Source organism: Theropithecus gelada, chromosome 9, assembly GCF_003255815.1.
Source record: "Theropithecus gelada isolate Dixy chromosome 9, Tgel_1.0, whole genome shotgun sequence".
NCBI lineage: Eukaryota > Metazoa > Chordata > Mammalia > Primates > Cercopithecidae > Theropithecus > Theropithecus gelada.
The window spans coordinates 19,760,719-19,776,603 of NC_037677.1; the positions used below are offsets into that span (position 1 = coordinate 19,760,719).

The 15,885-nt window shown below is 42.2% G+C and overlaps 1 protein-coding gene across 2 annotated transcripts in view; it reads left to right on the top strand.

Annotated features, from left to right (window-relative positions):
- JCAD (junctional cadherin 5 associated) overlaps positions 1-15,885 on the top strand; it is a 103,787-nt gene that overhangs the window by 31,231 nt on the left and 56,671 nt on the right. The window contains exon 2 of one of the 2 annotated variants that reach the window (XM_025397190.1): positions 14,961-15,082. The exons of the other annotated variant lie outside the window; for it this stretch is intronic. The gene's annotated coding sequence lies outside the window, so the exon portion shown is untranslated. The remainder of the gene's footprint in view (positions 1-14,960; positions 15,083-15,885) is intronic. 2 annotated transcript variants of the gene reach the window in all.

The window sequence follows — 15,885 nt, forward strand, 5'->3', positions numbered from 1 at the left end:
AACTGAAAGAAAAGAAACTGATGAATATCAGGATACCTACTGCTCTCATATCAGGATTGTTTCTTTATTTTATTAATGTGATGGCAAACCAGTTTGAAAACAGTGACTCTATAAACAAGATGAACTTAGATCGAGTGACTATGATTATTTCCGGAGTGCAAATAATTGCCAAATGTATTCATCAGCATGTTCCAGAGAAGCAGAACCAACAGGATGTGTGTGCGTGGGTGGATGGATGGATAGATAGATACATAGACAGATAGACAGATAGATAGACAGAGATTTGATTTATTATAAGAAATTGCTCATGCCATTATGGAGGCTGACAAGTTGCAAGATTTTCGGGGTGAGTTGAGAATTCTAAGACCCAGGAGAGCCAATGGTATACATTCCAATCTGATGGCCAGCAGGGTTGAGACCTAGAAGAGCCAGTGTTTCACTTTGAGTCTGAAGGTGGGAAAAAGTCAACATCCCAGTTCAAAGGCAGTCAGGCAGGAGGAATTCTCCCTTATTTAGGACAAGGTCAGTCTTTTTGTTCTATTGATTCCTCCAACAGATCGACTGAGGCCCCCACCCACATTAGGGAGGGTGATTTGCTGTACTCAAGTCTATCAATTTAAATGTTCAGCTCATCCAAAAAACAGCCTCACAGGAACACACAGAAGAAAGTTTGACCAAATACCTGGGCTACCCCTTGATTTAGTAAGCTGACACATAAAATTAATCATCACACTATATTTTATATCAAGTCAAATTTCTCTTTCTCACTTCTGAATAATAGTGAAGTTTTCAGATTCTATAAAATTTCTTTGCCTATTTGCATGTTTTCCTTCCTTCCTTCCTTCCTTCCTTCCTTCCTTCCTTCCTTCCTTCCTTCCTTCCTTCCTTCCTTCCTTCCTCCCTCCCTCCCTCCCTCCCTCCCTCCCTCTTTCTTTCTTTCTTTCTTTCTTTCTTTCTTTCTTTCTTTCTTTCTTTCTTTCTTTCTTTCTTTCTCTCTCTCTCTCTCTCTCTCTCTCTCTCTTTCTTTCTTTCTTTCTTTCTTTCTCACTCCCTTTCTTTCTCTCTCTCTTTCTTTCTTTTTTTCATTCACTCTGTCGCCCAGGCTGGAGTGAAGTGACAAGATCATACCTCACTGCAGCCTTGAATTCCTGGGCTCAAGCTATCCTCACACCTCAACCTCCTCAGTTGGGACTACAGGTGTGTACCACTATGCCCAGCTATTTGTATGTTTTTGTAGAGATGGGGTCTCATTATGTTGCCCAGACTGGTCTGCAACTCATGGGCTTAAGTGATCCTTCTGTCTTGGCCTCTCAAACTTTTGGGATTACAAGCGTAAGTATCATGCCCAGCCACATTTTCTTTCTTATGGCTTAAACACCTATGTTTCTGACTCGTGCCTGACTTGTGCTAGTGCTGATGGACAGAAGTTTCATTTCATTTCCATGTAAAACCATGAATTGCGTTACTTAAATACAGATTTGCTTATAGGCATTTTAGCTTAAATTTAGCTGTCTCTAGACCCTGTATACTGTGGTATACAAAGAACTCTGCTGTCTCTATTGAGTAGAACAGGACATCCGCAAATATATTTGTTTGCCCTGAGAACTGTTTGTGGTCATGCAACATGTTGTTTAAAGATCTTTTATCAAAACATTTTACTTAGTAGAGCCACAAGAACAAACACATACAGAAAATCTGACACGAGTGACTATTTATAGAACCATTCCTTTAGAAAAGGACTGCTGAGCATTTGACGGAGGTGGTAGAAAGGATAAAGGAGAGGAGACTTGACTCCAGCTTCTGCTCTGACTCTAAATAGTTGTCTGACCTTGGACAAATCATTGTGTCATCTCTAGTGATTTCTCTGGCTCTAGAAAACACTACTTCTATAAAATTAGAGATTATTTTTTCCTTCTTCTCATGGTTAAGAAAAAAATGAAAGATTACACAAATGGAGATAGGAAAACTATGTGTATTTGGAAAACTCTGGAAATTTGCACCATTTAATTCCAAATCAATTGTATCACCTTTTTCTGTTTTTGTATTTTTGTTTGTTTGTTTTTTGAGATGGAATCTTGCTCTGTCGCCAGGCTGGAGTGCAGTGGTGCAATCTCGGCTCATTGCAACCTCTGCCTCCCAGGTTCAAGTGATTGTCCTGTTCTCCTGCCTCAGCCTCTTGAGTAGCTAGGAGTACAGGTGCCTGTCACCACTCTTAGCTTTTTTTTTTTTTTTTTTTTTTTTTTTAGACAGAGTTTCGCTCTTGTTGCCCAGACTGAAGTACAATGGCGTGATCTTGGCTCACGACAACCTCCACCTCCCGGGTTCAAGCGATTCTCCTGCCTCAGCCTCCCAAGTACCTGAGATTACAGGCATGCACCACCACACTAGGCTAATTTTGTGTTTTTAGTAGAGACGGGGTTTCTCCATATTGGTCAGGCTGGTCTCAAACTCCTGACCTCAGGTGATCCACCCACCTTCGCCTCCCAAAGTGCTGGGATTACAGGCATGAACCACCATGCCTGGCCTAATTTTTGTATTTTTAGTAGAGAGGGGTTTCACCATGTTGGCCAGCATGGTCTTGATCTTTTGACCTAGTGATCTGCTTGCCTCGGCCTCTCAAAGTGCTGGGATTACAGGCGTGAGCCACCGTGCCCAGCCCATATCATCTTTTAAAATATACTTTCAATTAGGTTTTGTGTTGTTTGCTTACAGAATAATATGACTTTTTATTTTATTTTATTTTTTGCACTTTGTGAGTTGTCACAGTTTTCCCATGCCAATTTTTTTTACAAAATAATCCATAACCTAAGGTATTAGATTAAGTGAGAGCTTTTCTCAGTGCTACCTGAGAACTAACTCTATTTTTCATCCTACGGGAAGCTGGATTTGACAGCTAATGGATCTGTTTTGTTCTAAAACTACCATCTGTTCCAAGGCACTTTTTAAGGTTTTAATCATCACCATTATGTGTGAGATATAAATATATATTCATAATAATTCATTTCAAAGAAAAAGGTAAAAGCACAATTACACTTAGACGTAAAAGATATATTTAAACAAATGTAGCTCAGTTTAGATATCAGCAAATGAGGAAATTTAATGTACCCACTGACCCTCTAGCTATAAACACATTTGATATCTCTAAACACTAAAAGACGTTCTTTGTGCAACAGAATTGTAGGCAATACTGGAGGTTATAATACTACACACAGCTTCCAAGCAAGTGTCTACTAATTTCAGGAGCGCTACGCAGCAGACGTGAGTGATCCCTTTAGGGGCAGCTCTTAGGTACACAGATTTCTTTTCTAGGCAGCAACATGTCGGTACTGCTGCTGGTACCTGCTAGCATTTAAATCTTGGGCTCAGGAGGCCAGGTGCAGTGGCTCAACCTGTAATCCCAGCACTTTGGGAGGCTGAGGTGAGTGGATCACTTAAGGCCAAGAGTTCGAGACCAGCCTGGCCAACATGGCGAAACCCCATCTCTACTAAAAATACAAAAATTAGCCAGGTGTGGTGGCATGTGCCTGTAGACCCAGCTACTCAGGAGATTGAGGCAAGAGAATCGCTTGAACCAGGGAGGCGGAGATTGCAGTGAGCATAGATCGTGCCACTGCACTCCAGCCTGGGTGACAGAGCAAGACTGTCTCAAAAATAAAATGAAAATAAAATAAAAAACAAATGTTGGGCTCAGATTCAGCTCTATGCCTTCACTTACCCAACTTATTCATTCAACCCTTCCTCCAGTTCTGTCATTCAATTTAAGTCTTCCAAGATAAATTGACCAAAATAGTTCAAACCGGGTTTTTGCCCTTTGTAACCAAAGAAATTCCAGACTGATGTATAACACATCAAAATATAGCTGCCCTTTGTTCTACTCCTTTACCTTTCATGCTCTAGCCAATCTGTTAAAATAATCCATGGTACAAATTCACTAGGTATCAATAATGTCTTATCCCTTCCAGGTAACACAGATGCCTTTTAAGCTTAACTTCAGGAGGCATTTGCCTTCATCTGGGAAATCCCAGGTGGTCAGTAGTAAGGAGATTTGGGGCAGAGAAAAGGTATGTTCCATTGCTCTTTAGAGATTTTGGTATAAGTACACCTGGTGCGAGTCTAAAATAGAGCTGCTTTGGTGAGAAGAGAGAATCTGTTTTCCTCTTTCCCTAAACTGAGAACAAGTCATGAAAGAGGCTTCGGGGGCCATCTGGGTAGCAAACATCATGGACAAGAAGATGCTGTTTGACCATAAGAGGGCAGTTCCTGGAAAGCATGCAGTATGTGCAGGCCCGTGGTTTAATGCTGGGGGATAGCTCCCGGACTTGGGTTGAATAGGGGCACAGGAGTGGGTAATAAGGGGATCATTCCAGAGGGGAAATGGCTGGTAGAAAGACTGATGGGGCAGGGGGCCTGGCTCAGTGGCCTGCAGAGTGGTGAGGTTGGGGGCTGTCCTACTGACTGGGGGTGAGTTAATGAATCATGAGATTGGGGAACTTAAATGTAGGAAGCATGTGATACAGGCATTTGAATTCGACAGTGGCTTGAACATAGATTCGTCAATGGAGAAATGTCATGATTGAAATGGGATTTATGTCAGATTGCTCTCTAGGCTGTGTAAGAAATCTAACTCTGTAGAGTAAGGCCAACGGAAGAGCCCCAGACATAAGACTAGTGCCAAAATTGCAGGGATATATTGGAAGGGATGGGTCAAGAGGATACAAATACAGGACTCAGAGATGACTCACTATTGGGGAAAGAGAGAGAAGGGCGGGATAGAAGTTGACTCAAAGTCATAAGCCTCAGGAACTGAGAGGCGAGTTCTCTCAATGTTGCTGTTTGAATATGGGAAGGAGGGAACAGGGATTAAGAGAACTCAACACTAAATATTTAAGAAAAAAGATTCAAGTGGTGCTTTGAAACTTGGTAGTTCTTCTAAGATGAGAATTCCAAAAGGGAAAAGGAACTTTTAATTTTTTTTCCCTCACTCACTGACTATTCAACAAAACCACTGGGCAGGAAGAGAATTGGGTCTCCCTGGCCTTCCTCTAGGAAATATCTAAACTACTCGACTCAAGTAGCTCAGTCAGGAAACTATCTTACAGGAGTTTTTTTCTGCCAAGAGACTTATGTAGATATTCTTTATCATTCTTGCTCTCTCTGTGGGAAGAGGGGTTGTTTGAAAAATTAAGTAAATGATGAATAATGATGATTAGGAACAATTGTAAAAGCAAGTAAGGCCTGACCTAAATTATTTTTATAACACATTCTCATGATCTGCAGAAACCATTCTAAGTTTTAGGCAAGGGAGAAAAATGTGAAGTCCAATTGTCTGGTTTTCCTAAGTGTGGAGTTAGGTATGAATGTATCAGGCCCATCAATTATAGTTGTGATACACAGCCTCTGAAAGAAAAGAAATTATCTTTCCCACTGCCCTCTATTCTTTCAGTAGGAGTAGCCATGTTGTGTGTCATGTGACCAAGCCCCCTCAGCTGATCAGAGCCTGGTGAATCAGCTGACCCAAGGGCAACCAATCCATGACCAGGAACCAGGAAGAGGTTTGCAAAGAAGGTCTGCCTAGACAGGGGCGACGGTGATTAAGTAGACCAATCAAATTATTTCTCTTGGAAATTTTTATTCTTAAAACTCAATAGAGTCCATCTGAAAAAGTAACATCTCCATCACTTCAAAGTTCACTTCTACCTTTTTGATCTCTGTTGCCAATTCACCAGAAGCCCCTGTGATGATTACTATTCTTGACCTACTAACAAGTTCCCCCAGATTTCTAGGCTGGCATTACCAGCAGAGGTGGGTTTCCCTGCTGTTGGCTGGAATAGTCTCACTAAAGTCTGAGCACTAGAGCCTAGAGCCAGATTTGTGGGACACTTACCTACCTACCTTCACAGCACCCAGCTTCAAGGGCACACAAAGAAGACCAGTGTAGCACATGACCTTCTTTTACCAGCATGTACTTGGGAAGGCCAGCCACAACCTTTCTCTCCTGAATGTTGCCAGCATCAGTCCCAGAATCAGGGGCACCATCCTCCTAACTGTCATCAGAGAGATGCCTGCTGCAGCTCAGATACATCTACTTCAAAAAAGGAGTGTACGATTGTCCTGTGACTTTTTATGTCAGTAGTATAAAGGGCACCTGTTGCCGTTAGCTGATCATTAGAGGAGCGACTCGTTCAAGATGCAGCTCTTTCTATCACAGGTATAATTTCATGGTCTTGCTGTCAGATCAGAACAATCATTGTTATCCTCAAAAGCAGTGAGCCCCACAATGGACGCTTTTGTCCAGCCATTCAGCCATTAGAGCAGCTACTTCAACTACCTTCACAGGCTTGATGGGTGAATTGCCTGCTTTGCACTAAATGGCAGTTCTCTGATGCTGGTGTATTAAAGAAAAAGAAAGGAAGAAAGAAAAAGAAAGAAACGCTTCATCCTGCCCCAGAGAGAGTGCAAAGTGCCTTTCTTGATTCAGCCGTTTGCCTTCCTTCAATTCCAATCAGTCTGTGCTGTGTGGTATGACAGTGACAAGGTGAAATCCCTGCTGAGCAGCCCTGAAATCTGTGAAGAAATAGGCTTCACACACACATTGTTTGGTTGACCAAGAGAAGCTACTGGAATTTCAGAGGAAAAGCCATACCTATCTTTAGTAACTAAATTAGAAAAAGTATGGAACGCAAATAAAAACTACAATGAGATACCACTTCATACCCATTAGGATGGCTGTGTAAAAAACAAAACAACCACAAATGTTGGCAGGGATGTGGAGAAACTGGAACCCTCCCTTCACTGCTGGTGGGAATGTGAAATGATACAGTCCTTATGGAAAACAGTTTGCCAGTTCCTCAAAAAGTTAAACATAGAATTGGCATATGAACCAGCCATTCTACTTCTAGGTATATAGCCCAAAGAACTGAAAATAGTGACTCAAACAGATATTTGTGCACCAGTGTTCATAGCAGCATTATTCATAATGGCCAAAGGTGGAAAAAACTTTTGTCCAACAATAGATAAATGGATAAATGTCATATATGTACCATTGAAGATTATTCAGCCTTACAAAGGAGTGAATTCTGTGTGTTGCAACATGAATGAACCTTGAAAACATGCTAAGTGAAATAAGCCAGACATAAAATGAGAAATATTATATGATACCACTTGTCTGAGGTATCCAGAAGAGGTATGTTTGTAAATGGAAAATGGAGTAGAGGTTATCAGGAGCTGAAGGGAATGGGGAGTTATTGTTTAATGAATACAGTTTCTGTTTGGGATGATACAAAGTTTCTGGAAATGAATAGTGGTGATGGTTGTACAACACCATTAATGTACTTACTGCCACTGAAATGTATACTTTAAATGGTTAAACAAAAGTACAGAAAGGTCAGGCATGGTGGTATGCACCTGTAGTCCCAGCTACTCGGGAGGCTGAGGCAGGAGAATCACTTGAACCCAGGAGGAGGAGGCTGCAGTGAGCTGAGATTGCACCAGGGCACTCCAGCCTGGGCAACAGCACGAGACTCCATCTCAAAAAGCAAGCAACAAAAAAGGATAGAAAGGTCAATTCTATTTGATTCTATTTGCTCAATTCCTTGCCAGGAGCTTAGGCATCTCTGTTCCCAATACCGTCTTCTGGCCAGGGGTTTGTAAATACATTACCTTGCACCCAAGAAGACTAGACACTCGGACTCTGTGAAGCTGTTTTTTCGCTGATGCTGTGACCCTGGGAGGCAGGTTTCGGTGGCCCACCCAGGCTGCCTTGCAGAGGCATTAATATACGCTGCAATACCAAATGTCTTCATACGCGTTTCCAAGTTCAATCAAATATGTGTCCATTTTTCTGCCTTCCCTTCTGGGCAAGTGGGTTCTGCTGGGGAATGTGCCTTCTCCACTTGCCGAGAATTCCTTTTAAAATGAGTGAAACGTGGGCCTGAGCAATTCAGCCCTCCTAGCTGGTTTGTACCAGCTTAGAGTATGTCTTTTGTTTCTTTCTACCCTTGACAAGCATGATGGCTTTGCTTTCATGCTGACTTTCATTCCTGTGAAGTTGAAGGTAACAGGCTGTCTGCTGGTACCATCACAGCCGAGTTTTATTTTAAACTCTAATGGATAGCAATGCCATATACCCACATGTGTCCTTACATATTGTTCTAGCTGCATATAGATAATCCTTCCTAATTTCACTTACAACTTAAAAAGGGGTAGCCAAACAGCCCTGGGACACCGCCCTTTTTTGAAAAGGGAAGCCCTGTTTCTCTGTCTGACTGAGTGTGACCCCCAGACTTGGGGGATTAAGATACAGAAAATCTTGAGGGATAATCCTAGTTCAAAGAAACATAAAATAAGAAAAAAAAAAAGACAATGAAAATCAATTTCACCTGTGGTTTCTACAATCAGCAAACACCTGTACATTGTAACTATTTTGATCAAATAAAAACTTTGATGTTCTAAAATAACTGTCAGATTTCTGTATAGGTACAAATGCTCAAAAATTCCCTGTTGGCTGGGCACAGTGGCTCACGCCTGTAATCCCAGCACTTTGGAAGGCCGAGGCAGGTGGATCACCTGAGGTCAGGAGTTTGAGACCAGCCTGGCCAACATGATGAAACCCTGTCTCTACTAAAAATACAAAAACAATTAGCTGGGTGTGGTAGTGGGCGCCTGTAATCCCAGCTACTCAGGAGGCTGAGGCAGGAGAATCGCTTGAACCCAGGAGGTGGAAGTTGCAGTGAGCCTAGATCATGCCTTTGCACTCCAGCCTGGGTGACAGAGTGAGACTCTGTCTCCAAAAAAAAAAAAACAAAAGTCCTTGTTTGAACCATATTTACAAGTTGGAAGTAAAATCACATATGCCTCAGGAAGCATCAAGCTAACTCCGTTTGTCATTTTAGTCTAGATGATTCAGAACAAATGACAATGCTTGGAAATAGTGCTATAATATGGTGAGGATACAGCTGTGTCAAGCAAACGGAGTAGACCCAATTGCATGGGAGGTCCTTTGCTTTTCGCCCTCATTCTTCCGAGGGACTTCTTCCTCCCTTTCATGGATATCAGCAAAACAAGAACAACCCTCCCTCATTTCAAATGCATTTTTCCCCTTCCTGCTCACATCACATTTTTCTAGTGCATTGCTTCAGAATCTGACAGCGTGAATTCTGACAGGTTGGCATCTGTTGGTGTTTGATGTTTGGCATTTCTGATGTGATACTGGCTTCATTTTATACAAGAATTTGTATTCAGCGTGGATGTAGCTTCCCAGGGTGGGTTAAAAAAGGGTAGGGCTTTGGACTGAAATCTAACAGTGGGAGGAAACCTTAGGTACACCAGCTCTTTAGCTGACTGTTAGCCCATTTATTAAATAGCAATTATCCTGTATCATTGGTACCAATGTGAATATTAAATCAATTGGGCCATTCCACAGAGTTGGACTAAAGCTACATGAAATGTCATCAGACCTACAGGTTGAATGAGAAGAGCATGTTGTTCCTAAATAACCCAACTAAACACATGTTGGAAGCAACTTGTAAGCTTATATGGGATGAACTTCCTCATAATGTCAAAGGGGAACTAGGATTGTATTGGATCCTCCATTCCTAAAGCTCATTTATTCTCTTCAGAAAGTAGGATAACTCCATAGTCTTTCATTTAGATTCCAAGGCCTTTTTCTTCATAGAAGAATAAGACGTTTCCTAGAATTCTACATATATTTCTAGATTGTGCAATCATAATTTAAACAAAATAATTAAACCCTTCAAAAACAAGTCTGGCCTGACCTAGTGGCTCATACCTGTAATCCCAACACTTTGGGAGGCTGAGACAGGAGGATCACTTGAGACCAGGGTTGAAGATCAGCCTGGGCAACATAGTGAGACCCTGCCTATACAAAAATTTAAAAATTAGCCATATGTGGCAGCATGTGCCTGTAGTCCTAGCAACTCTGGAGGCTGAGACAAGAGGATCGCTTGAGCCCAGGAGGTTGAGGCTGCAGTGAGCTAAGATGGTGCCACCGCAGTCCAGCTTGGGTAACAGAGGGAGACCTTGTCTCTTATAAAAACAAAAAACAGTAGTATAACATGGGGGATGGAAAGGAGGTATTCCTTCCTATATCAGAAAGCAGTCTTGTGTGGGATGGTGGCCATGCCATAGGAAACACAGGCCTCATGGTCTCCTCTACCACTACCTACCTCTGAGGAGTATAACCACGTCTTCCAGACCCTTTTTGAATTCTCCTTTCATCTACAGCCCTACCACACTGAAAGCACTCAATCTCCTCTGAATTCTCCTCCCATGAGGGGATCGCTGGCAGCTGGAGGTGAGCACAGCTGCAGGTCCTGTTGTCTCTGCCTAGAAGTCGTCATTGTGTGTTTAGGTGGGTGCAGAGCTGTGCACATTAGCACCAACCCTCATGACTCCCGATCTGTGAGGGGGATATTATCAGCTTGGCAACATATGGAAGCCAGGCCCGGATAGCTAGGTTGGCTGAGGATTTGAAATCACTGAATCTTTCAGTGAGTTTATAATATGGTCCCATTCCTCTCTGCTTGGCCAGTTGCCTGCTTGGCATCCTCCAATTAAACTTGGAAGAAGTGGTGAAAGGAAGTGAAGTAATGTCTTAGCCACAGGTACAATGTGTGTCAATATCCAATGGAGGAGATGTAAATGTATCCTATATGCCTCAAAGAATACTCCGAATTTACCATCAGAGGGATATTTTGTCCATAGCATTTTTGCCAAGATTTCCAACACCAAGACTACTCTTCTAAACTGTAAAAGCCAGCTTTTACTGCCCTCTTCACACACAGGTGTCACACACACACATGCACATATGCACGCACATGCACTCATAGCCATATGCTCAGATTAAGCTCACATTTCCCGTTACATAAGAATCTTCTCATTAAAGTGTTATCTTGCAGTCTTGTGCTATCTGGGTTCCCTGGCAGAATGGAAGTAGCTCTAAATACCCTGCCTTTTAGGAAATCTTGACCAAACACTTTATGTATTTCAATAGTTTTAAGAAGTCTAAATGCTTTGTTTTAACCTGAAAATGCACATACTATTTGCAGTACTATTACAGAAGGGGGGGGGGGCGCGAGGGAAGGAAGGAAGGAAGGAAGGAAGGAAGGAAGGAAGGAAGGAAGGAAGGAAGGAAGGAAGGAAGGAAGGAAGGGACAATCTTGCTATCCTGTCCATTGCAAATGCTAAATGGAATGGTCCTTCTAAAATTTCTTAATCACCTTCCATCTCTGTAATATTTTTCCCACAAAAAGTAAATGAATATAGAAATAGTAACCCTCCATGTTCTCCGTAAATGAGGGAGCTGCTCATTAGTTCTATTTAGTCCCCAGAAATGGAAGCCACCTCCCGTTTGTAGAGTGCCATGATGTTCCAGGTGCTTTGCGTTTCTCTCATTCATTCTCACAGAAACTTCATGGAGGGGGCAGCATAAGAACAGCTAATGCTTATAGAATGTTGGCTCTGCACTAAACGGTTTCACCAAATATCTAATTCTCCTAACCAGACTGTGGATCATTATCATGTAAGGAACTGAGGCTGAGACATGAAGTCATTTGCTTGAAGACACACAATGAATGGCAGCATTGAGATCCAACCCAAATCTGTCTGACCCCAAAGCCTACGTACTTCTTCCTCTTCCGGGTTATGTTACCTCCTGATAAACAGGGAAATTGGGAAGCACTTTACTGTGAATACATTCAGCTCCCCAAATGGGGCCATCAATCACTTTGTAGTTCTTGAGATCTACAGGGCGAGTGACCAGGTGTTCCCAAGAGAACCTGTCCCTGTAAAGTGAATGTTAGTTAGTACTGGTCATGCCCCATGGCTCTCAAACTTTGGTGCACATTAGAATCAAAGAAATTGTGGCCGGGTGAGGTGGTTCACGCCTGTAATCCCAGCACTTCAGGAGACCGAGGTGGACACAGGAGTTCGAAATCAGCCTGGTCAATATAGTGAAACCCTGTCTCTACTAAAAATACAAAAACTAGCCAGGTGTGGTGGCAGGCACCTGTAATCTCATCTACTCGGAGGCTGAGGCAGGAGAATCTCTTGGAGGCGAAGGTTGCAGTGAGCTAAGATCCCGCCATTGCACTCCAGCCTGGTCGGCAGAGTGAGACTCTGTCTCAAAAAAAAAAAAAAACAGAAATAGTTTAAGATTTGTGGGCCCTACCTCTAGCTTCCTAACCAATAATAACAGCCAACCAGTATTTCTTTTTCTTTTCAAATGATCCATAAATTTACTGATTTATAATTTCATAGATTCAGACTATGACATTTCCAGTCTTAGTTTATTTTGTGAGTAACCATTGTCATCAGATGTCTTCTATTAAAAACTTGCAATCTGGTGTGATGAATGAGATTTTTATGGATATACAAATGCTGCAGGAAGGCATAGACTTATATTGAGATACAGTAGACGTAGTGTCTAATATAGCATAGAACATAAGATAAATCATGTAATCTGGAAAATGGGGATGTTACATAAATACACATTACTGAAGAACAGAGAGTGTTAATTATGAACTAAAGGAATTTCATGGCCTCTCATCTTTTTCTTTCATTTCTTAGCTTCAGATGGCTTCTAATTTACATGCCTCTAATTTACATCCCTCTCCCCTCCTCCCTTCTTCCCGGCCCTGCCCTGCCCTTCCTTCTTTCCTTCCTTCCAGAATAGTATTACAAACAGCACGTGCCTTTTCAGGTTTTCTAAAAAAGCATTTAGACTTAAAACTATTGAAATACCATAAAGTGTTTCGTCAAGATTTCCTGAGGTTAGGATTATAATCTCAGGTGAACAGAGTATTGAATGAATGGAGCTTGTAATATTAACCTCTGTTCACCTGCCTTTATGAGGAAGAGGAGCATATTTTGTTTTCCCAAAGCGATACTGTATTAGTGTCAGAATTCCTTTTTATTGTGTTCATATCAATGTAGTTAGTGTTTCAAATCTACATGTAAAAAACTTGTCTTTTAACTTTACTTATTTATTTATTTATTTATTTTTGAGACAGAACCTCACTCTGTCTCCCAGGCTGGAGTTCAGCGGCGCGATCTCGGCTCACTGCAACCTCTGCCCCCCAGGTTCAAGCAATTCTCCTGCCTCAGCCTCCAGAGTAGCTGGACTAATTTTTGTACTTTTAGTAGAGACTGGATTTCACCATGTTGTCTAGGCTGGTCGCTAACTCCTGACCTTAGCTGATCTGCCCACCTCGGCCTCCCAAAGTGCTGGGAATACAGCTGTGAGCCACGGCACCTGGCCTTAACTTTTAAGTATATTTTCTTAAACATAGTCATTAAGCCCTTAAAACTGTACATCACGTGGCTTGAAATCAGATTTACCATCCTGCAATGACTTCAACATTAGAAGATTTTTGTCCTCACAGTCCACAGTCTGTCACCATTTCCAGAGGTTTCCCGCGTGCTAGTGCCTCGTTGATACTACACTTCACTGGGAAGGGAGCCGGGAAAAGTAAAAACAACAATAATGATAATATTAGGACAATTTGTCATGTGAGGTCACAGCAAATAATTAGAAGAACTAGGAAATGTTCTTCTACATTTTTATTAATACTTTAGGTTGGGGCGTGGTGGTTCATGCCTGTAATTCCAGCACTTTGGGAGGCTGAGGCAAATGGATCGCTTGAGGCCAGGAGTTCAAGACGAGCCTGGCTAATTATGGTGAAACCTGATCTCTACTAAAAACACAAAAATTAGCCAGACGTGGTGGCGCATGCCTGTAATCCCAGCTATTTGGGAGGCTGAGGCAGGATAATTGCGTGAACTTGGGAGGGGGAGGTTGCAGTGATCCCAGATCGCGCCACTGCACTTCAGCCTGGGCGATTTTTTTGAGACTCCGTCTCAAAAAAAAACAAAACAAAACTGTATTAATACTTTAATATATAAAATCCACCATAACCCCATATTTAGATGTGCCTACTGATAAACAGGCCCCTGGAAAATAAATAGGTAGCCCCTGACCCCAAATAAGGTAGTACTGCTTTAAAAAACGTATTGGTTTTGTTTCTGAATAGCGTCTGTTCCAAGATGTATAAAACTATGGCTCCGGCATATGCTGTAGCTGCAGGGAAAAAAACTTGGGGTGGATTTAATGCTACATCTGTGACCAGTTAGTTATAGCAACCTACAGGTATTTGGTGGTTTCAACAAAAGTTCTAATACACATTCCAGGCATCTAGAACTATATGGAAGACTGTAAAAAGATGCGGACAAATAATTCATACATCCACTAATTTGAGACAACTAAAAAGTGCACGTAGTTCCCTGCTGACTTGAAAGTAGTGCTCAATTCATTCTTTTACAAGGAAGTTGCTGTGGGTACCCACGCAAGAATGGAGCCTCTAGGGATGGCAAGTGCAGATGACACAGGACATCCTGCTGGATCTTATCAGCGCCGACTGGGAAAAATGCATTACATTAGCAGGGCAGGGCGGGAGGGGGTCGGAGAAAGGAAACATTGCAACAGTTACCAGGGCCTCAGAGACACTGACCAATTGTTCCAGCTAGATAAGACACTGGCTTTGGACTTTCACAGTTATTTTTCAACTGTGGCTGATAAGCTGACTTTCATTTGATTTATTTTCTTTTCTCAGACTTGTATTTCATGTTTACGGGTGGCCTTCCTACAAACCACTAATTATCCTCTGTAGTCGCTCTTATTTGCACGGTTTGATTGATTTGCTTTAGAAGTTTTGATTTTTGTGGGATTAAACAAAACACACAAATAGCATGCCATCTGCTTGATATACATGTCATTCAGGTCCATAAGAGGCTAACCAATGAGTTTTGGGATGGTTAGCTGGGTTTAAGTTAGAACACAGAAAAAGCAGAAATAAAACTCCCAACAGATTTAAAACAAATTGACAAAGAATTCAAGAGAGCCTAGACATTTTCTAACATTTTCTGGCCATTTTCTTTTTCTTCAGACAGGGTCTCACTCTGTTGCCTAGGTTGGAGTGCATTGGTGCAATCACAGCTCACTGCAACCTTGACATCCCAGGCTCAAGCGATCCTCCCTCCTTGGCCTGTTGAGTAGCTGGGACTACAGGTGCATGCCACCATGCCTATAGGCACGTCTAAATATGGGGTTGTGGTGGATTTTATATATTAAAGAATTAATACAGTGTTTTTTGGAGGTTTTTCTAGTTGTTTATTTGAGACAGAGTCTCGCTCTATCGCCCAGGCTGGAGTGCAGTGGTGTGATCTCGGCTCATGGCAACCTCTGACTCCCGGGTTGAAGCCATTCTCCTGCCTCAGAATTAACAGTGGCTAATTATTTTTTTTTTTTTTGTAAATTTTCTGTAGAGATGGGGGTTTTGCTATGTTGCCCAGACTGGTCTCAAACTCCTGGGCTCAAGCAATCCTCCTGCCTCATCCTCCCAAAGTGTTGGGATTACACGTATGAGCCACTGCGCCTGGCTGTTCTGGTCATTTTGCCTCATTCCTTTGGTCACCCCCAGTTCTCAGCTAATGCTTTGGCCCTCACTCCTATGGTGAAGAGTCCCCACTCAGGATTTCCACAATGTGAGCTGAAGAGACCATTTCCACTTCAGAGGTATTCAAAAATTCTATTCAACAGACATGTTTCATCTACCTGTCCAAAGGTATGGTGCTAGGCTGTGGTCAACGGAGAAGTTGATTTGTGCCTGGGTCGTAGTTTATAAAGGTGACTAAGTGACATCTGAGAGGCCAATGCTATTGAAAGCAAAGATTAAAGCTACTCACAGTTGACCTATAAACAAGAGGCATCTCAGGCCATGCAAAGCCTGGGGTAAGCACCAGTGCTTGTCAGGAGGCAGAAAGGAGTCAGAAGGCCTTGGCCACAGCCATTACTGGGATTTTCACAGGAAA